Source organism: Pipistrellus hanaki (genome assembly GCF_964339955.1).
Source record: "Pipistrellus hanaki genome assembly, chromosome: 17".
NCBI classification, from domain to species: domain Eukaryota; kingdom Metazoa; phylum Chordata; class Mammalia; order Chiroptera; family Vespertilionidae; genus Pipistrellus; species Pipistrellus hanaki.
In genome coordinates, this window is record NC_140519.1 from 8,029,806 (window position 1) to 8,052,879 (window position 23,074).

The window sequence follows — 23,074 nt, forward strand, 5'->3', positions numbered from 1 at the left end:
GATCCCCATGAGACCTGGCCTTTCCCCGAGCAGGAGGCCGCCTGGAGGGGAGGCAGTGGGAAGTGCCTGTGGGGTGTGACGGTTGCTCTAAAGCATCTCTGTCTCCTATACCATTTCTGCCTCTGCTCACCGCCGATCTGACCTGAAGCACATTGTTGGAATGCACCCCCTTTCTTAAACAAAGGTATTTCTGAGTTACTTTGGTGAAAGTGAGAATGGTTGCATTAATAAACTGTCCTCTCCTCTGGGCTTAGCTGCCATGATTTCTATTCTGGACAGAGAGCCCCGTAGGAAGTGTGTGATCTCACTCCCCACAAAGGAGGTAAGCCTGCTTATAATTTACTTGTTATCAGCAGTAGGGTGACTGGGTAAGAATGGCGTGAGATGTATAAGAAGTTGATAAAAAAAAAAAAAGCAACAGGTAGCCACCCAGCTGGTGTGGCTCAGTGACTGAGCATTGACCCATGTACCAAGAGGTCACCAGTTCCATTCTTGGTCAGGGCACATGCTTGGGCTGTGGGCTGGGCTCGATCTCCAGGGAGATTGAGGCATGTAGGAGGCAGCCAATTGATGCTTCTCTCTCACTGATGTTTCTATCTTGCTCTTTCTCTCTCTCTAAAAAAAAAACACCCCAAAACCCCAAAACACAAACCAATAAAATAAAATAAAAAGAAACATAAGAAAAGAAAACAATAAGTAGATTTTGTTCTCTTTACTCATTGATCATTTTCCAGTAGGGATTTAAATGGGATTTTTTTTATTGGTCCTATCTTCAGTCAGCTAGGTTTTCTTCAATTATTTTTGTCTTTTTTCTCTCTTAAGTAAGGACATAGTCTTGATATTTAATTATAAAATAGTTTGATGTGCTTATTACCGATAGGCTTTTAATTAAGACACACAGGCCAGCAGTAATTTTTACAATGATTAAAAAATGATGCTAGGTAGCTGGATGGAGGATGCTGTAGATCATGGGGGTAAATATAAGAACGTGGCCTGGTTTTCAGGGCGACTCCCTCTTTCATTCTTTAAAATCAACAATCCTTCAAACTGAGGTCAAGAAAACTCAAGGCTTCAGAATACTATTTACGTTCAAGTTTAAATAAGTCAGTTCATAGATGTAAATATAAGCTTTTCCTGTGACATTACTTGGCTGTGTATGGATATAAGGATTTTATTGTTCACTCCATAATTTTCACTCTTATTTTAATTTGCCAAGTATACACACATCACTAGTGAGTGTGGTAGTAACCATGTGAATTTTCTACATTTCTTGAATTTTGTATGTTTGAATTATAAACTATGTAATGAATATTTTCATCCATATGCATAAATATCAAGAATTCTCCATGTGCTAACTGGGCATATGTATCTAATGTTTCTGGCACACTCAAGTAACGAATCTCTTTGGAAATTCTGCATGAAACTGAACTTAAGGCTCCAATTGTATTTCTGCATTTTTACTCAACGTTGGACTTTGTCCTGGATGAAGGCTCACCTTCCTTATCTCTGCCTATTCCTGGCAATTGCAGTTGCATTTGGAAATGCTGGTCACTATGGGAGGCATATCCTTAATCACAAACTCCAGTGCTTGCCCTTTAAGGAAAATGAAGCCTCGCCACGCCCACCAGCGCCCTGATGACTGATCTCTACTCATCTCCATACTATTTATATTTTATTTTATATTTTTAAAAAATAGACTCTGCCCGGTGTGGTTGCCTCTGACATGCCCACTTCTGTGCATTGACTCTTACCCCAGGGACCTTCTCCTGAGCTGACACCCGTCTGCTGTAGCCTAAGGTTGACTGCCTCCTGGGGAACTAGTTTGGCAAGTGGAGAGTTGGAGGAAAATGCCAAACCAAACCAGACCCTCCAGCATGAAGGGCAAAAGCAAGGGCAGAGATGGCCTATCTGTGCCTTTTTCCTAGCACGTGCAATTTGCTGAGACACCTGTAGTGTGTTTTCTAAAATTCTTTCCCTACATCCTCTTCTACAGCCACTAGGTGTCGCTACCTTCAATCTGTTCTGCTTCCTGCCGCTGGCTGAGCTGCTTAGGAAACCGCGGTGCAGCCGTGGGAGAGGAGCCGACCTTGGAGGTTCTGCAGAGTTCTCCCGGCAGGCAGGGCGTGGGCCGGGAGCGCTCGCTGATCCCGCCAGGTGGAGCAGCCGGGGCTGCAGAAAGAGGAAAAAGAGGAAGGGCACTGCCTCCGCGGTGCCTGGTGCGGGAGCAGGTGCATGCCTTGAGTCCCCACATGCGCTGGCCTATGGCTGCCTGCCTATCACCCATCAGGTCCCTCTGCCTGTTTCTACTTCACAGGACAGGGAACAGAATGAGGGGTCAGTAACAGGCATGGGAACTTGTTCCCCCGTCAGATCAGGGAGCAGTATGCAGTGTGGCCCTGGGCTGGGCCCCGCCTGGCTCTGGTGGGGAATGGGGTAGGCCCTTAGGGGATGGGTGCCACCGGAACAGGGAAGCTTTGGAACACATAGCTGATGTCACTACCACAGGAGGCACTTGGTCCACAGGCAAAGCCTGAGAAGGAGTAACCTGGAGTCACCAAATATTTGGAAGTGTTTCTTTGGGGCAAAGATCACACTTTAAGGGAAAAGTTCTGTTTCTCGAGTCTGTTGCAACGGTAGCATGGCTAGGGCTTGGATTCATTTTTCTGCTAATATTTTTATATTTTGTGATTAAATAATTTTCTTCTTTTTTTTTTTTTTTGCAGTGCCGCGCAATATTAATACCCATTTCTATATGTAGAAACAAACTCATGTGCAGATCATAGCAGAAATGACAATCTGTAAGTTGATAACAACCCAAATTAGTCTGCGGCAATCCAGCCACAGCTAGAAGGCTTCCAGTATTCTAGGATTCTAGAAGAAAGAGGATAACAAAATATTAAGTTCTGCATTTTTATTCATGTGGGTAAACTGAGAAACACCTGTTCGGGAGGCAGACGCCTCCTGCGCTTGGGATCCGAGGGTGTTGATTTCCTCTTTCTGAACTTCAGACGCGAGGAAATGCCTGTCAGCCTGGTGAGGGGCAGAGATGATCACTTTCTTCTGCCGGCCGGCTAGAATGCAGCCCCCCACCCACCCCCGGGCAAGTGAGAATTCTTTCCTCCGTGAGCACATTTGGACAGATTCCATTTCCCCCTGTTCCTGCTTGTAGGAATTCGTTGCTAGGCAGGATTCAAAGGTTTGCTCCACAGCGGGTGTTCGGGCTGTGGCTGAGATGGCTGTAATAGAACAGGTACAGGACCTCACAGGTGTAAAGGGAGACCTCAGCAGGGGCTCTGGCCAGGAACAAGGCTGCTGGAGCACAATGTGCTGGAGTACTTCATAAAATAGGGAGGAGCCAAGAGAGGAAAAGGCAGGGAAAATAAAGTGACTGTTTACTAGATACTCACACTAAATCTGGGGTTCATTTTGTTAGTAAATGTGGGGCATGGACCATATGCCATAGGCTGCTTTAGGCTGGGGGTATACCCACGAATAAAACAAACAAAAGTCACATGCTTCTAGGGAATGCGTTTCTGGTGGGAAGATACACAATTTAAATGGGAGAAACGAATGACATGGTGTGTGAGTGCAATAAGAAGTGCCAAGGAGAGAATAAAACAGAGAAGGGGCTGGTAGTGTAGGGTGGGATGGTGTGGGACGTTCTTCCTGAGAAGGTGACTTTTGAGCAAATGTTTGCAGGATGTGCAGGAGTGAGTGATGGAGATGGCCATGCTCAGATCCTGAGGCAGAGCCTGCTGGTGTCTTGAGGAATAGCTGGATAGCCGGAGGACATGCTGGGATGTCCTCCATCAGATTGTTGTGAGCTTATAGGTCAGCGCAAGCAAAGGCGTGCCATGCTCCGACTTCTATTTTTAATGCTTAAAGATATATTGAGAATAGACAAAAGGAGGCAAAGGCTAAAAGCCTGTTGCAATGATCCAGGTAAGAGATGGTGAAACCTAAGAGGGAGTGGGTGATTCTGGGAAATAGTCATTATTGGGATAGATTTGGATTGCATGTGGCAGGAGACACAGCTCTGTGCTGGACAGGCTAGAACTGTTAAATATTGAGGGACTCTGTCATCTGATGGTTAAGCCATTGGTAGCTAGAAATGGACCATGGTGGGAGTATATACACTGTATAAATGACCACGTGCTACAAATCGAGACTCTTTCCTTTTGAATAGCCAGATTCTCAGCACATCACAGGATGCAGAAGAGAGGTAGGATGATTTGCCCGGGACCTTCAGTCACTAGAGGGAAAGGTTGGGGTTTTTGCTTAATTTCTGCTTAGCTATTATATCCACTTTGTGTCTCTTCAAGAGGAAGTAGGTATGCAAAGTATCCTACTAGTATGATTAAAGGTCACCACAAACTTAAGTCCATATTCTTTCTTCTTAAAATGATGAGAGCTGGGTAATAGTTCTATATAGCCATGCCGGAGGAGCCAGCATCCATTGGCCCCCTGGGGGATATTTCTATGAGCGGTTTTGGATAAAATACATGTCCAATGACCTTCTTTTTTATGGCTGAATAGTATTCCATTGTGTAATTGTACTATAGCTTTTTTATCCACTCATCTACTGATGGGCACTTGGGCTACTTCAAAATCTTGGCAATTATAAATAACTAGAGGCCCGAGGCATGAAATTTGGGCAAGGGGCTTGGCCCCTGCTTGCCATGGCAGCTGTAGGTCTCTGCCTCAACCCCTGCCTGCAGCTGTTTTGTCTGAAAGGATGTCCGGGAGGACGTCTAATTAGCATACTATGCTTTTATTATTACAGATGCTGCAATGAACATAGAGGGGCATGTATTCTTTCAAATTAGGACTTCAGGTTTCTTTGCATATATTTCCAGAAGTGAAGTCAGGTCATAAGTCAGTTCCATTTTTAATTTTTTGAGGTAACTCCATACTGTTTTCCACGGTAGCTGCACCAATCAGCATTCCCACAAACAGTGTACCAGGGTTCCTTTTTCTCCACATTTTCCTCAATACTTCTTGTTTGTTGATTTATTGATGATAGTCATCCTGACGGGTGAGAGGTGGTATCTCATTGTGGTGTTCATTTGCATCTCTCTGATGATTAGTGATGATGAGAAGTGTCTATTCAGGTCCTTTGCTCATTTCTTAATGGGATTGTTTGCTTGTTTTTGGTGTGGAGTTTTATGTTCCTTGTAAATTTTGAATATTAAGACTTTATAAGATGTATCAGTAAATATGTTTTCCCATTTAGTCTTTTCATTTTGTTGATGGTTTCCTTTGCTGTGCAAATACTCTTTAGTTAGATGTAGTCCCATTTGTTTATTTTTTTATTTATTTTTTTGTTTTCCTCAGCAGAGGTGATATATTAGAAAAAAATTGCTGCAAGAAATATTCAAGATTTTATTGCTTATGTGTTCTAGAACTTTTATGCTTTCGAGTCTAACATTTAAGTCTGTAATCCATTTTGAGTTTATTCTTGTGTGTGTTATAAACATGTGGTCTAATTTCATTTTTTTTGCATTGATCTGTCCAATTTTTCCAACATCATTTATTGAATAGACTGTTTTACCTCATTATCTTTTGCCTTCTTTGTCAAGTATTATTTGACTATAAAAGTGTGTGTTTTTTCTGGGCTCTTTATTTCCATTAATCTATATGTCTATTTTTATGCCAGTTCCATGCTGTTTTGATTACTATGGCTTTGTAGTGTAGTTTTATCTTCTTTCTTAGGATTGCCATGGCTATTCAGGGTCTTTTGTGATTTCATATACATTTTAAAAATATTTTTTTCTAGTTATGTAAAATACGCATTGAATCTTCTCCTGGCATATTATCAAACTTCCTGTCTTTCCATGTAAATCCTGAGGAAATCAATGAACTAAATATTGTGTTTCCCAACATTTTGAAAAATATAATAGAGTTCCACTCAAAGTTCAATAAGAATTATTTTGGCGTTATCTGTGATTTTGACACATTTGGTTTTATCAATATATCCTCTGAAGTTAAATTTTAATAAGAATTTAGCCCTCACCCAGGTTATATATGGTGGGCACTCTTTAGCATCTGGAACTAGAGCAATTCAAAGCACAAAGATCTCCCTTTTGGGGCTTACAAAAACACACTGGAAATTTTACAAAAACTGACTTTTCTGTAAAGTTTCCAGAACTTTCACCTACTATGTAGTCTGGCACTGATGGCCCATGTCCATCAATATGAACGGTTCCAGCTGGGAGCAGGGAGCCCAGAGGTGCAACTCTGAAGTGAGGGCTGTGGTGGGCCAGGCGTTCAGGCTGGAGCCATGAAGTCCCGGCACCATTTCCATCTGGTCTTGACTCACTCTTTTGGATGAGAAAAGCCACCATGGACTGAGTCTCTCTCAGGGTGTTGTGGGGATCTGGTTCTATGGGCCTATGCCCTGCCTTTGCAGGGATCTGTGACTGCTCGTCCTCTTCCCATGAGAAGTGTCTGGGAATATGTAGGGAATACTCGATTTTCCTGAAGTGTGGGGAGTGTTACTGTCATTAAGAAGTGGGCCCAGCAGGCAAACTTGCCCTGCTCAAAATGCCAATATGCCCCATGGGGTGATGCGAGGTAGTACCTGCTACTGCATTCAGCAGGAGTTAAGGCTACTGTGTGAAGGTACAGCAGACACATGAGGGTGCCAATGGAGGAAAGAAGGGGACATCTGTAATACTTTCAACAATAAAGATACTTAAAAAAAGACATAAAATCTCTGATTTATGTACTGAATGCAGCTATAATCCTGTCACAGAAGAATGAAAACTGAAGAGGGGCTGGAAACCTCACACAGAGTTCATAGCAGTGCATTTTTGGACAGAGCTTTTTTTTTTTTTTTTTTTTTAATATATATATTTTATTGATTTTTCACAGAGAGGAAGAGAGAGGGAGAGAGAGTTAGAAATATCGATGAGAGAGAATCATCCATCAGCTGCCTCCTGCACACCCCCTACTGGGGATGTGCCGGCAACCAAGGTACATGCCCTTGACCAGAATCGAACCTGGGACCTTTCAGTCCGCAGGCCAACGCTCTATCCACTGAGCCAAACCGGTTTTGGCTGGACAGAGCTTTTGAGTGGGAGAGGGGGTAGGTGTTGAGATCAGGTCCCCCTAGATCTCTGAGTGATCATGATTAAGTTGCTTATCCTTTCCAGGCCTCCATGTCTGTAAAACCAAGTGATAGACAGAGATGATCCTGAGGTCCAGACCACTGTGGTCTCTGAGTGGAGACAGGAATCAGGTTAAACAATCCTCTCAGTGGGACAGGTGGGCAGACGCCACTTCCTGAGGAGCTGAACTGAGTTTTAAGGGGAGAGTGCTTTCCAGGCAGGAATCAGCCATGAGAATGGTGATGGCTCCTCCATGCAGTTGGCTGCCAGGTGGTGTTGACAGTAGTCCCAGCACTCTCATGCAGAGATTCTCAGCTCATATAAATGGGAATGTAAGCTCTATAAGGAAATTTAGTCCTGGTCTCACTGGCTTGGCCTCTGCCATAGATGTTGGTTCCTCTCATGATTCATTGAAGGGTTGAAAAAACTGGATTTCACAGAAGGAAAGTCGTGAACTGTGTCATGTTCCGCTCTGTGCTCCTTCTGAGCAGCGCTTCTGCATCACATGTACACAAAGTGTGATGGTTAATTTTGTGTCAACATGACTGGGACCTGGGCATGTCTCAACATTTGATCAAACATTATTCTGGATGTTTTTGGATGAGGTTAAAATTTTAATCCTTTGAGTAAAGCCCTAATTAAGGTGGGCCTTTCCAATTAGTAGAAGCCCTGAATAAAATAAAAGGCAAACCTACCCCAAGAAAGAGAGAATTCTCTGGCACGGTGGCCTGCAAACTGGGGATTCAGATCTTCCTAGGACTATATCAGTTTCTGGCCTTCAGACTTGAATTGGACATCAGTTATTGGCTATGAAGTTTTTGGACTTTGTCAGAGTTTATAGTTACATGAGCTAATTCCTTATTATCTATTATCTATCTATCTATCTATCTATCTATCTATCTATCCATTCATCCATCCAGTCTATCTATATCAGCTATCCTTAATGATATATATATCTGAAGCAGTGTATCTGGAAGGGTCAGGAAATGTTTTCAGGCTTTTGCTAAGGAGATGAGCTATAAAAAGAAGTGATTGCATGAGTTAAAACCAGGAGTTTGAACTGCACTGTGGAAATGCTGATATATTCTGGACATGCTTTGATGCTGCACAAATTTGAAATTCTATTCTCCTCAAACTATTTAAAAAATCTGAGAGGAGGGAAGACTCCAAGCTCTTTTCACAATGTCAGCATTATCCTAATCCCAAAACCAAATAAAAATGTCACAAAAAAGAAAATTGTAGGCCAATATCCCTGATGAACATAGCAAAATATTAGCAAATCAGATCCAGCAACACATTAAAAAGATTATATACATGATCAAGTGGGATTTATTCCTGGGATGCAGGTTTGGTATAATATTCACAAATCAATAAATGTGACATATCACATAAACAAAATGAAGGATAAAAGTCACACACTCATATCAGTAGACATAGAAAAGGCATTTGACAAAATTCAGCACCCTTTTTGATAAAAATTCTAAGCAAAGTGGTAATAGAGGGAACATACCTCAACATAATAAAGGTCATTTATGACAAACCTATAGCTAACATTATATTCAATGGGCAAAAACTAAAAATATTTCCCTTAAGAACAGGAACAAGACAGGCTTGTCATTTTTACCACTCTTATTCAACATTGTACTGGAAGTCCTAGCCACAGCAATCAGACAAGAAAAAAAAGGCATTCAAATTGGAAAGGAGGAAGTAAAATTGTTGTTATTTGCAGATGACATGATATTGTACATAGGAAACCTCAAGACTCCACCAAAAATTACTAGATTTAATGAATGAAATCAGCAAAGTAGCAGCATACAAAATTAACATCTGATGGCATTTTTCTATATTGATAATGAACCCTCAGAAAAAGAAGCTAGAAATCAATCCCATTTACCATTGCAACAATAATAAAAAAAGATACCTAAAGATAAACTTAACCAAGGAGGCAAAAGACCTATACTTGGAAAACTATTGGACATTGGAAAATGAAATAGAGGAAGATACAAACAAGTGGAGGCATATACCATGTTAATAGATTGGAAGAATTAATGTCATTAAAATATTCATACTATCCAAAGCAATCTATAGATTCAAGGCAATTCCTATTGCCAATCACTATTGGCATATAAAAACTTATATGGAACCAAAAAAGAACCCAAATAGCCTCAGCAATATTGAGAAAAAAGAACGAAGTTGGAGGTATCACAATACCAGATATCAAACTATAGTACAAAGCCACTGTAATCAAAATAACCTGACAATGGCCCAAGAACAGGCATATAGATAAATGGAACAGAAGAGAAACCCCAGAAATTGAGCCACATTATGGCCAATTAATATTTGACAAAGGTGACAAGCGCATACAATGGAGAAAGAAAGTCTCTTTAATAAATGTGTTGGGAAAATTGGACAGATACATGTGAAGTTTTCTCCTCCTTCACAGAGATGAGGGGAGAGTGCACAAGGCCATCAATTCACATTTCCTCCCATTATTCACACTGAGTTTTCAGATAAACAGGCCCTTGGATGTTGTGAGGATAAGAAAGCTAACCTGTGTGTATATTCTCAACGTTTTTGAAAAAAAAAAAAAAAAGGAATTAGAAAAATATTTAGTATTATTACCATTATTATTTCTGGACTTCATTCTACCTATCTCTCTATATAAAAGACTAATATGCAAAGTGTCCCCTTAGGAATTTGACTGTGAGACCCGGAGTTTGATCGCTTGCTATGATGTGTGCTGACCACTAGGGGGCTGTTTGGAATATGGTGGGCGACCAGCGGCAGAGCAGGTCACTGAAGGAGTGAGGGAAGGAGGAGGCAGGGAAGCAGTGAGGCGGGGGAACCGCACAGTGGCGGTGCTCGGGTGGCAAGGCAAGGAGGAAGTGGGGAGGAGGGGAACCTGATCAGCCCTAATCCCTGGCCAGGTGTAGGGACCCTACCTGTGCACTAATTTTATGCACCAGGCCTCTAGTATTTAAATAAAGTCAGTAATAGGGTTCAATGTTTTATTTTTATTTTTAATTTTTTTTGCAAAAGCATTTAAAATTTCCCCCTGGATCAAATTGAAAAAAATAATACTTTTTTTCCTGCCCCAATCCTTACATGAGGATATTTCTCCATTGATTTTTAGTGGAAGGGAGGAGAGAGAGAGAGAGAGAGAGAGAGAGAGAGAGAGAGAGAGAGAGAGAGAGAGAGAGACACTGATGTGAGAAAGACACATCCATTGGTTACCTCCTGTACGCACCTGGACTGCGGAGGGGATTGAGCCTGCAACCGAGATACATGCCCTTGACTAGAATTGAACCAGCCTGGGCCCTTTCAGCCTTATGGGCCAACACTCTATCCACTGAGCCACCAACTAAGGCAAAAAATAAAAATAAAAATCTTTCACTGCCAAGTGAGCAAGCCGGCAATGCCCAGGCTGCCTTGTGTCCACAGCAACAGAAGCTGGGTGAGGTTTCTCCGAGGGAGAAGCAGACACAGAGGGGAGAGGAGAATGCTGGACCCAGGTCTGGGAGGGCTCAGAGGGAAAGAGCCAAACCAGAGGGTAAAGCCTGAGACAGGGTGGGCTCTCTGGAGAAGTGGCTCCAGGGATTGCCTGGAAGAGGCACTCACTCTGACCCCGAAGGGAGTGAGTCTACCACAGTAGGCTTGTGCCCTCTGGTATGTGACAGCGACATCGGATGTCTGCTGGGGGCAGGGGCAGATTTTTCCCAAGAGGAGAGAGAAGGCCAGGGGGAAGATATACTAGGTAAGGTGTGGGTACACGTTTTATTCTGTGTGCAATGGGCAGCATTGGCTGAGTGGCTTGCTTTGTCTTACGCTTGTCTAAATGTTTCACGAGAAGGCACTTGGCTATGGCCCTTTATGTGTCTTAGTCTGTTCTTACAGCTATAACTAAGTATCATATACTGGTGCCTTATAAACAACATACTTTTATTTCTCACAGTTTGGAGGCTGAAAGTCTGAGGTCAGGGTGCAAGCGTGGTCTGGTGAGGGCCAAGTCAAAGTCTTCCAAGTCAAAGACTCGTATCCTCACATGGTGCAAATACATGTAAATAAGTATATATAAATAAATATGACGTATACCACATTCAAAACAAATTACTTCCAAGCAATATGTATGTATGTATGTATATATGTACATGTATATGTGTGTGATTGTGCATGTATATAATATATGTATATGTGTGTATATATATTTGTAGATATGTGGAAATGGTTTTATTTACATAAGTCACCAATCAGTTGGTCTGATTTTTCTAAACTTTTATGAGTTTACATAAGTAATTTTAAAAATATATATTTTATTGATTTTTTACAGAGAGGAAGAGAGAGGATAGAGAGTTAGAAACATCGGCAAGAGAGAATCATCAATCAGCTGCCTCTTGCACACCCCCTACTGGAGATGTGCCCGCAACCAAGGTACATGCGGACCTTTCAGTCCGCAGGCCAACACTCTATCCACTGAGCCAAACTGGTTTTGCTACATACGTAATTTTAATCTAATTACTTTAAAGGACTACTGTTACCAGCGTTCCCACAACTCAAGATCCAAATTCCACAGTCAAGTTTGTTATGCATTGGAAATGCAAAGGACAGAACCTCAGACTGAGGAAATTGCTTCATTTCTTGACCATGTTTTGGACAAAACTTAGGGAAACTGATGCTGATGCCAGCCTTAGGGGGCAGGGATGTGTCAGTGTTCCTGGCCTCAGAGACCTGGGATTGGGTTGTACCAAGACAGTTCAGAGTAAGTGTTGAGATTTGGAGTGTAGACTGTGAAGGCTGGCTCCGTGGGGGAGGCTGTGTGACAGACGTTGGCTGGGAGCAGACATTGACCTGGAGGCAATCAGAGGACTTGCCAGTGGATACCAGGTTTGCAGACATTGTTCTTGATTTGTGCGGGGGTCCAGCTCTTAGGGTTGAAGGTGATAGATGAGAGCACAACCATAATGAATATTCCAGAGGAAGTCTGCCTAAGCCTCTACACAGCCTTTCTGAGTATCAACTTCTCAACCTCAGAATCCTGACTGTGTTTCAAAATTATGCAATTGCTTCATAGAAAGCTCTTATAATTTGACTTCTGTCCAAGAGAGAATGAAAGCAATTAATGGTAATATAGTAAAATGTTTAATTTATTGTATGGCAGTTGAATTTTCATGCCAAAGTTTCACATTGATGCTGGGGGTGTTTGATTCTGCCCTCCCCTCTACACATAGACAGTTCTGACCAGCACATAAATGTTTTCAGAATACAACTTATACTCCAGTAATATTAACCGGAGGAAAATGGTGGGCTCTTCAGGAAAGTTTATCTGGGGTCTCCTTGACGCCTCTCCAGCAAATGGAGAAATGATCTAGTGAGGTGTGGCAATGCATCCCTTAAAAACGGAGGCCCAGGAGGCTGAATCTAGGTGAGCTACCTGAGGTTAGGGTCCAGGCAGGGGATGGGGGAATTCCATAGGCTCCAAATGAAATAACAAGCTTTCTTCATCAGCATCTGCTACTGAGTAGCTATTGCTTTTGATGCTATGTTCATGCATAGCCTCTTCCACCAGAAGATTGTCCTATCCACAGCCAGACGCAATGTGGATGTAAGAAAGCCCCACTGCACAGAAGAGCGATAAGCCTGCAGGGCCTGCCACGTGGCCGAAACCACCTCTGGTGCCCTGATCAATGACATGGAGACATGCCTTACCTGGGTACACGACAGGAGGGGTCTTGCCCTGTGCCTGACCTCGGTGTGCTGTTCTGGGAGGGCTACCAGCAGGGCATACTTAGGTCTCTTTCTGCCTGTGGCCAGCTCTACTTTCTTGAGATGCTTCTGGGACCATCTGGAAGGGCACGAGCTGAGCTCTGAGTCCAGTGGGTACAACGGCTGCCAGAAAAGTGGGTGACTCTGCAGCTCTGAGGAAAGGGGCTTCAAAGCTGAGGACTTCCTCCCACTTGATCACTGTGGTTTGGAATTTTTTTTAACAGGGGAAGAATCCTCCCAAAGGAGCCAAGTGTAAGTCCTCATAATTCTTTAGGCAATCTGTGAAGAATTTGTAATTGGGATGGCCTACTCAGGGATTTTGAGTGTTAACGAAAATATTTTAGTGTCAACCTTAAAATTATTTTAAAAATCACTAATAATGTTTTAGAAAAATATTTTTTTTCAGGATGAAGAGGCTTTTAGAAACATATTTAGCTGTGAAATCATAGAAAATTCTAAGGACTCCACTAATAATCTATAAGAAACAATAAACAAATATAGTAAAGTTTCAGGATACAAAATTAATGTTTAAAAAATTCATTGTGTTCCTATACACTACCAATGAAATTTCAGGAAAAGAAATGAGAAAGAAAACACACTTCTAATTGCAATTGCAACCAGAAGAGTAAATTATTCAGGAATAAACTTAACAAAGAATGTGAAGGACTAGCACACTGAAAAGGATAAGACATTGTTAAAAGAAACTGAAGAAGTCAAAGAAATGAGAGGATATTGTGTTAACAGATCAAAGGATCAACATCGTTAAAATGGCCATATGACCCAATTCAATATACAGATTAAATGTAATCCCCATAAAAATTCCATTGGCATTTTTTAAAGAAATACAACAAAAAATTCTGAAATTTGTATGGTACCACCAAAGATCCTGAATAGCAAAAGCAATCCTGAGAAAAAAATAAAGCCAAAAGTATCACATTCCTTGACTTCAAATTATGCTACAAAACAGCATGATATCGATGAAAAAACACACAGACTAATGGAACAGAGCTGAAAGCCCAGAAATAAACCCACATCTATATGGGAAAATAATTTTCCACACAGGAGCCAAAAACATGCACTGAAGAAAAGAAATGGTGCTGGAAACTTGGAAAACATTTGACAGCCATCTGACACTATATGCAAAAATTAATTAAAATGAATTAAAGACTTAAAATTAAGACCTGAAACAATAAAATACATAAAAATATAGGTACTAAATTAATGGACCTTGTCCTTAGAAAGGATTTTATGAGTTTGATCCTAAAAACAAGGGAAGAAAAAGCAAAAATAAGTAAATGAGACTATATCAAACTAAAACCTTCTGCACAGCAAAATATATATATAAAGTGGGTGGCTGGAATACCTGAATGACTGTGGCCAGTGAATGGGCATGATCAAGAGGTGGGACCAACCAGCCAACCTCCCGTGGCCCCTCCGCCCCAGCCGGCCCCACCCCTGATGGGCCTTTCCCACTCCAATGGAGGTCAGGATGGTAGGCCCTTACCTCCTGGCTGATCCCTCCCCTGATTGCCCCCCCAACCTTCTGCAGCCCCTCCCTCAAGCCTGCCCCCTCCCATGGACACTCACCACCTCATCACCAAGCAGCCCCTCCCCTCAGCCAGTTACACCCCCATTGGTTCCCCAACTCTGATCAGGGGCAGGGCAGGCCGGCCAATCACACATGGTCCTGCCCCCAGGCCACTGGCCCCTGATAGGCCCCTCACTCCATTCGGGGACAGGATGGCCAGCCCACCACCCACAGCCCCTCTACATGATTGGCCCCATCCCTGATCAGCCCCCAACACCACCATAGGCCTGCGGCCCCTCCCCCCAGCCAGCTCCACCCCCTATTGCCCTGGGGGTGGGGTTGGCTGGCTGGTCAACCTCTCATGGCCCCCTCCCCATGGCTGGCCACACCCCCAATCATCCCTCCACCCCAACCAGGGGTGGGGCCTGCCAGCCAATTGCCCAAGGCTCCTCCCCCTAGTCGCCTGGCCCTGAATGGGCCCCAATTGGGGCAGACAGGCTGGCCAACCTCCTGCCATCTCCTCCTCCTGACAAGCCCCGCCCCCATCTGCAGATCAGGACCAGCCAGCTGGACCCCACTCATGCATGAGTTTGTGCACTGGTCCTTTAGTATATAAATAAGAAAGAGAAAATTAGAAAACCAACTCAACAGGATAAGATATTGGCAAATAATACCTCCAAATAAGGGGCAAATACCTAAAGATATAAGGAACTAATACAACTCAACAACAAATGCCAAAAAAACCCCACTCCAATGAACAGAGTATGTGAGCACACATTCTCCCAAGAAGAGATACAAATGGCCAACAGATATATTCTGTTCAAGAGATTCAAATGGCCAATTGGAAATATGTTCAATTTCACTAGCTATAAGGAAATGCAAATCAAAACCACAAGGAGATACCACCTCATACCTGTTCTGTTATCTACCCACAGATTTGAAAACATTTATTTGTAAAGCTATAGGGACCCCTGAGTTGCAGCATTGTTCACAGTGGCTAAACCACGGAAACAACTGAAGTATCCTTCAATGGATGATTGGATAATGGGGATGTGTACTCTCTACATGGAATACTATTCAGCCATAAGAAAACATGAAATACTGAATTTGCAACAACATGGATGGATCTTGAGAATATCATGCTAAGTGAAATAAATCAGAAAAAACAAAAAATATATGGTTTCACTGATATGTAAAATATAAAACATAAAGCAAGGAACAAATAGACAAAACAAAAGACAAAGAACTCATAACCACAAACAATATGGTAGTTACCAGAGGGGCCGTGGGGAAGGAGGCGTGAAAAGAGAGGAAAGGGTTAAATACATGGTGAAGGGAGGAGATCTGACTGAGTGGTGAGCACACAATGCGATATACAGATGATGTGTAATATCGAATATACAATGGAGTCAAGACAGTCTCTTCAATAAATGGTGTTGGGAAAATTGGACAGATACATGCAAAAGAATGAAACTAGATCACCAACTTACACCATTCACAAAAATAAACTCAAAATGGATACAGGACTTAAACATCAGACGGGAAACCATAAAAATACTAGAAGCATCCACAGGCAGCAAAATCTCAGACGTATGCCAAAAGAACTTCTTCACTGATACTGCCCCTAGGGCAATGGAAGCTAAAGAGAAAATAAACAAATGGGACTACATCAAAATAAAAAGCTTTTTTTACAGCAAAAGAAACCATCAACAAAACAACAAGAAAGCCCACGGTGTGGGAGAACATATTTGCAAATAATACCACTGATAAAGGTTTAATCTCCAACATTTACAGACAGCTTATACAACTAAATAAAAGGAAGATGAATGATCCAATTAAAAAATGGGCAATGGACCTAAATAGAATATTTTCAAAAGAAGACAGAAGGAAGGCCAAAAGGCACATGAAAACATGCTCAAAGTCACTAATTGTCCGAGAGGTGCAAATCAAAACAACAATGCGGTACCATCTCACACCTGTCAGAATGGCCAACATCAACAAATCAACAAACGACAAGTGTTGGTGAGGTTGCGGAGAAAAAGGAACCCTTGTGCACTGCTGGTGGGAATGCAGACTGGTGCAACCACTGTGGAGAACAGTGTGGAGTTTCCTCAAAAAACTGAAAATGGAACTCCCATTTGACCCAGTAATCCCACTCCTAGGAATATATCCCAAGAAACTAGAAACACCAATCAGAAAGGATATATGCACCCCTATGTTCATAGCAGCACAATCTACAATAGCCAGAATTTGGAAACAGCCTAGGTGCCCGTCAGCAGATGATTGGATCCCAAAACTATGGTACATCTACACAATGGAATACTATGCTGCCATAAAAAAGAGGGAATTTTCATCATTTGCAGAAACCTGGATGGAATTGGAGAACATCATGCTCAGTGAAATAAGCCAATCAATGAAAGAGAAACACCAGATGACCTCACTCATTTGTGGATGATAAAGAACATTATAAACTGATGAACCAAGAGACAGATATAGAGACAGTAAAGCAACAGGCAGACTGTCAAATTACAGTGGGGAGGGGTGGAAGATCTGGGGGAGATAATAGATCAACCGAAGGACTTGTGTAGATGCATATAAGTACAACCAATGGACATAAAACTCTGGGGAGGGAGGGTATGTATGGGAGGGAGGGAGGGGGGCAAAAAAAAAATCAATAAAATATATTAAAAAAAATAAAAGTGGAAAAAAAACAATAGTATTTATAGAATTAAAAAAAATAAAATTGTACACTGGAAACTTAAATAATCTTACTAACTAATGTCATTCCAATAAATTTAATAAAAATTTTTACAAAGAGGAAACAACCATAACACTTTGAGAAAGTACTTAGTGTTTTATTTTATTAGTAGTATCCTTTTGCCTGTGAAATTTGCATGGATGTTTTTTCTTAAATCCTCAGCTGAGGACATGTTTTATTGCTCTTTTAGAGAGAGAGGAAGGAAGAGAGAGAAAAACATCAATGTGAGAGAGAACATCAGTTGGTGCCCTGACCTGGGATTGAACCTGCAATTTAGGTATATGCTCTGATCGGTAATCAAATCCACAACCTATCAGTATGGTATATGGGTGATGCTCCAACCAACTGAACCATACCAGCCATGGCTGAAATTTGCATGGATTTTACAAAAGGCATTACATTTTTCAAAAATAATAATAACATGTATTTTCAGAGTGACTTATATAGTTCTTTAAGGTTTAAAAAAGGTTCTGCTTTAGGGTGACCTTGGTTGGCTTGATAGTCTTAAATGTTTCTGGTTTAAATGTAGTTTGAAAAAACAACCCAGCCTGCAGAATCTTTTTTTTTTTTTTTTTTTTTTTTTTTTTAATATATTTTATTGATTTTGTACAGAGAGGAAGGGAGAGAGATAGAGAATTAGAAACATCAATGAGATAGAGTCATGGATCAGCTGCCTCTTGTACACCCCCTACTGGGGATATGCCCGCAACCAAGGCACATGCCCTTGACCGGAATCGAACCCGGGACCTTTCAGTCCCCAAGCCGACGCTCTATCCATTGAGCCAAACTGGTTTCCGCCTGAAGAATCTTTTGATGCCCTTCAATGACTTCCCCACCTGTGCATGGGGTTGTGGAAGACCCTTTGCCATCTCTCTCTTCAAGTCAGCACACCAGCTGGCCTAGAGCCTTCCTGAGGGCCAGAGCTTCCTCACAGCTCTTTGCCTCCCTTGCAGGCCAGCTGCTCAGGCATCTATGGCATTGCCTTCCTCCTGGCCCTGGGAGTCTCTCTCGGTGGAGGGGTCACAGAGGGTGGCGTGAAGGCTGGCTATGCTTTTTTTCTTCTATTCTCTAGTTCTCCTCTAAGCTACTTCCTGTTGATGAATACTTTGCAAATGTGTAGTAAAATTTATTACATACCGCTTATTTTAAAACAAGGAAATGAAGTTGCCTAGGTTAAAAGTCACATACAAAAGACCATTAAAATTAGAATAAAGAACTTGGATGGGTGGTTTAATTGGTTGGAACACCATCCAAAAGGTTGTGAGTTCAATTCCCAGTCAGTTTACATACCTAGGTTGTGGGTTCAATCCCCTGTTGGGGGATTAGGGGAGGCAACTGATTGATGTTTTGCTCTCACATCAATGTTTCTATCTCTTTCTCTCTCCCTTCCTCTTTCTCTAAAACCAATTAAAAAAATCCTCAAGTAAGGATTAAAATAAATAAAATATCCACTCATCTACTAATGGGCACTCGGGCTGTTTCCAGATCGTAGCTATTGTAAGTAATGCTGCTATGAACATAGGGGTGCCTATATTCGTTCTGATTGGTGTTTCAGGCTTCTGAGGATATATTACTAGAAGTGGGATCACTGGGTCAAATGGCAGAAAGCTGTGGTACATTTACACAATGGAATACTATGCAGCTATACAAAGAAGAATTTCTTATCCCTCAAGACCAAACGAAGACCTGGAGATTATTATGCTAAGTGAAATAAGTCAGTCAGAGAAAGTCAAGTATCATGTGATCTCACTTATATGTGGAATCTAATGAACAAAATAAACTGACAAACAAAATAGAGCTAGAGACCTGGAAGCATGTGACAAACTGAGGGTTGTTAGAGGGAAGTGGGAGGGAAGATTAACCAAAGAACTTCTATGCATAACCCATGAACACAGACAGTGGTGGGGAGGGGGCAGGAGTGGGGAGGAGGGGTCAATGGGAACACCTGTAAAACTTTAAATAATAAATATAAATTAAAATAAGTAAATAAATAATAAAAATTAAAAGATAAAAAGGAGGATATAATCATAATCTAGAGATACCCGGTGCTCTCAGCCTTACTCAGTTTTGAAACTGCTGGCAACCTGGGGAGAGGATATTTAGAGATAAAATTACATAAAACACTATGAATTATATGGTCTCCAGCGTGAAAAACAGTAGACCAATTTGAATGTTGACTTAACTGTTTTCCTCTCAACTCAGAGGAATATATTATGTGTATCTTTATGTAAGAGATATTGACTAAGTACAATTTACAGTGGGGAGGGGAGGGAGATCTGGGGGAGATAATAGATCAACCAAAGGACTTGTATACATGCATATAAGTACAACCAATGGACATAAAACTCTGGGGAGGGAGGGTATGTATGGGAAGGAGGGAGGGAGGCAAAAAAAAAATCAATAAAATATATTTTTAAAAAAAGAGATATTGACTAAGTAGTAGGTAAATCTTCAATACAAATGGTACAAGGATTTCAGGGACTTCATTGCTCATACATCTCTTCTATATTTTCTCTAATTTATCACATTGAGAGGAGATATATGTAATTCTACTCTAAAATGTAAGGAGAGTCCAGCATAATGAAGCCCTTAGAAGGAAATTCTGTTGAATTGCTAATGAGGAAGCTACATAGAACTGAGCTGCAGTCCTGTTAACCATGATGCTTTTTCCGGCCTGACTTCCAGTATCTCTTATTACTGAGTTCTCCCACCAGATTGGACCTACTCCATCTTGACTCCAAGGTAGATAGAAGGGAAAGGAAGAACAAGTCAATATAATGATGTAGAGATGGGTAGGGGCCACCCACACATAGTTCCTGTTAATGGTTTTTTCTTTATTATAAGAGCTTAATGGAAAGCCATTGAAAGTTTTGTTTTTATTGAATTTTGTTGTTATTATTATTGTTATTAATAGCATGGAAGACACATGCTGGGTATGGATTTTGAAACTATTATTGTGTGTGTATAGACCAGTAGCAGGACAGGGATGTCCGTGGAGGATTGCATATGAAGACAACAAAACAGGTTGGATGACAGATGAAGGTGTTGGCGTGAGACAGGATGGCGGCAGAGGAAATGGACAGAGGTAGGTGGACCTGTGGGAAATTGGGTTGGGTTGGGTAATGAGGGAGAGTATGAGATAGAATTTAAAGCAGAAAAAAAGCAGTGAGAGACGCCTAATTCTCCCAGCTAGGTAGGTGTAGTACACGCTGTGCTCTCCAAAATGCTTAAATCTATTCTCTAGAGTGTAAAAATAGTTTCTGGCCTCTTCTGCTTACTGTGTTTGGTGCTGTTTGCTCCATTGCTTAAAAGAGCACATTTCAGATCAGCTAATACCTCTGAACGAAGGTCCTGTTTCTGTCTTTGAATATATCCTGTGCCATAATAGAGACAGTTTCAACTCCTTCTCCCTCCTCCCCCTCACCCCATCTCCTCTCCAAATAATCCCCAGAAATGCAACCCATCAAGCTACACCTCCATGGCGAGACCCAGCCAGGGCCCAGGCAGCCAGAGGCTCAGCAGTGCCAGCTTTGGACAACACGTTCTGCCTCGGCAAAGGGGAAGGGAACGAGCTCCAGAAACGCAGGCGTGGGAAGGGTTTGTGCCTGGGAAAGGGATAAAGTGTGAGGCATCTGTTTGCCAAGTGCCTCACTTAGCCATGTTTTCCAGCGTTGGTGCCTACTGGGGTGGGATGAGAAAACACTCAGCGTGTTTCTCTTCCCGAGGACCGAGAAGGTTCACTTTCTAAAAAAAACACACACACAAAAAACTGTGATCTATGAGATTTTAGATTTCAGAAGTTAACTATGTATTGTGCATTCACATGTGGTGCATTTATTTTATTTATTTTATTTATTTTATTTAATTTATTTTATTTTATTCAACCAAAAACATTCTCTAATTCCTAGGGATCTAGCCATCAAACCCAGGCAAGCAAATAGTTTGCTTAGAATAATTAAAAAATAAAATCTACATATTGTGACTATATGCATGGGTATGGCCTTCCTTCCCCTAACTCTCTATGGCTAATTGCTCATCTCCTTCACTAATCAAGCATACATACATGAGGGTAGACAGCACACATCAACCCCAGAGAGACTTGTTCACACCTACAGATGAACCCTACCTGATTGCCCTTTCCTGGTACAGTAAGTGGGTACATAGTTGTCAAGCTGTGGACAGATGTGCTTTGTGGAAACATTTCCTCTTCATTGAGATACTGAGTTGATAAAGCAGCTGCTGATCATAAACCCAAACGTAAATGGGAGAGGAGTGACAGAAAGGAAGGTTGATGGGAGAGAAAGAAAACTTTTCCCGAGGGCATTACAGGGAGGCATAGAGCCATGTGTATAAGAACCTACCGTAATTTTGATTCTTGGGATTGGGGCACTGCAGATTTTTGGTTCTCATGTTGAAGGCTCCCACTGTGATTGGCCTCTGTGATGCGTACTCAATTTGGGTTGAGGTCCCTAGCTCGGTCTCCCGACTGCCCTTACAGATATTAGAACCTCTGCTTCTGCAGAATGCAGCAGGAAGACTGTGGGCCTGGGTTGCTTCGGGGAAACAGCAATAGTCCTGGGGAAGATTGACATCAGTATCCAAAGGGACCTGACTGATGGGCTGGGCATGGGCAGAGGCAAAAGCGTTAGGTAGTGACCATACATGAGGCCAGAACAGTGATGATACCATAGGTCAGAGTGGTCTGTGTAGAGAGGGACCTTGGCTAGCAGCTGGGAGTGTGGCAGTTGGTGTCTAAATGAGAGGCAAGCACTAAGCTTTTGCTTAGCCTCAGGGGAAACCCGGGTAACTAACAATTCTGGTGGGACTGTCAGGTAGTTGCTTAGGCAACTTGGGAGTTAGAAACAGTATAGCTTGGTGATCTTTCTCCTCTGAAATTGCTACCCCAGAATATATATTGTGTTTTTCCTGGTTCTGAACTCTGACCACACATTAGAATCATCTAAAAATTTAATACTGATGCCCAGGGCTCACCCACTGACCAGCTGACCAAAAAGTCTGCCATGGAAAGGTATACTGATATTTTAAAAAGCCACAGGGCTGATTCTAAGATACAGCCAAAGACTGAGACACTTCAGTAAGTGAATGGTCCTACTAATGCCTTCTCCTTTTGCTGCTGTGATGTCCTTGTAAGCACACTGCCTCTCCTGGTTGCAACTGGCTCAGGAATGGGGCAGGCACTTGTAGATCTTACTGCATTATCCTATCTAATAAAAGAGTAATATGCAAATTGACAGTACCTCCATTACACCCACCAGCCACACTCACCAGCCAATCAGGAGCAAATATGCAAATAAACCCAACCAAGATGGTTGCCATGGAGCAAGCAGAAAGGAGGCTTGGGTTTCACCGTCAATAGAGGAAGCCAAGCTTTCCACACACCCTGAGGAGCCCAGGCCTTCACTCAAGGCTACAAAGTTTCAATTATAGAAGATAAATAAATCCCAACAGAAATGATTGTACCCTTGGAGCAAGCAGGAGGCTTGGCTCTGCTCAAGGCTACACAGTTTCAGTTATAGTAGATAAATAAATCCCAGATACCAGGGCCTCCTCTTGGGTTGCCAGGGGTGTGGCTGGCCTGCGAACCACCATAGATCCCTCGCCCAGGCTGCCCCATGCCCCAAGGGAACCCTCACCCTGATCTGGGACATCCTTCAGGGAAAACAAGCTGGCCCCAACCTTTGTAGTAGGCCTCTATCCTAACTAATAAAAGATTAATATGCAAATTGATCATCACTCCAACACACAATATGGCTACCCTAATGAGGTCAAAGATGGCTGCCTCCATGTGGACACAAGGAGGCCGCCACAAGATGGCCAGCAGGGAAGGGCAGTTAGGGGCAAACAGGCTGGCAGGGGAATGGTTAGAGGGTGATCAAACTGACAGGCAGAAGTGGTTAG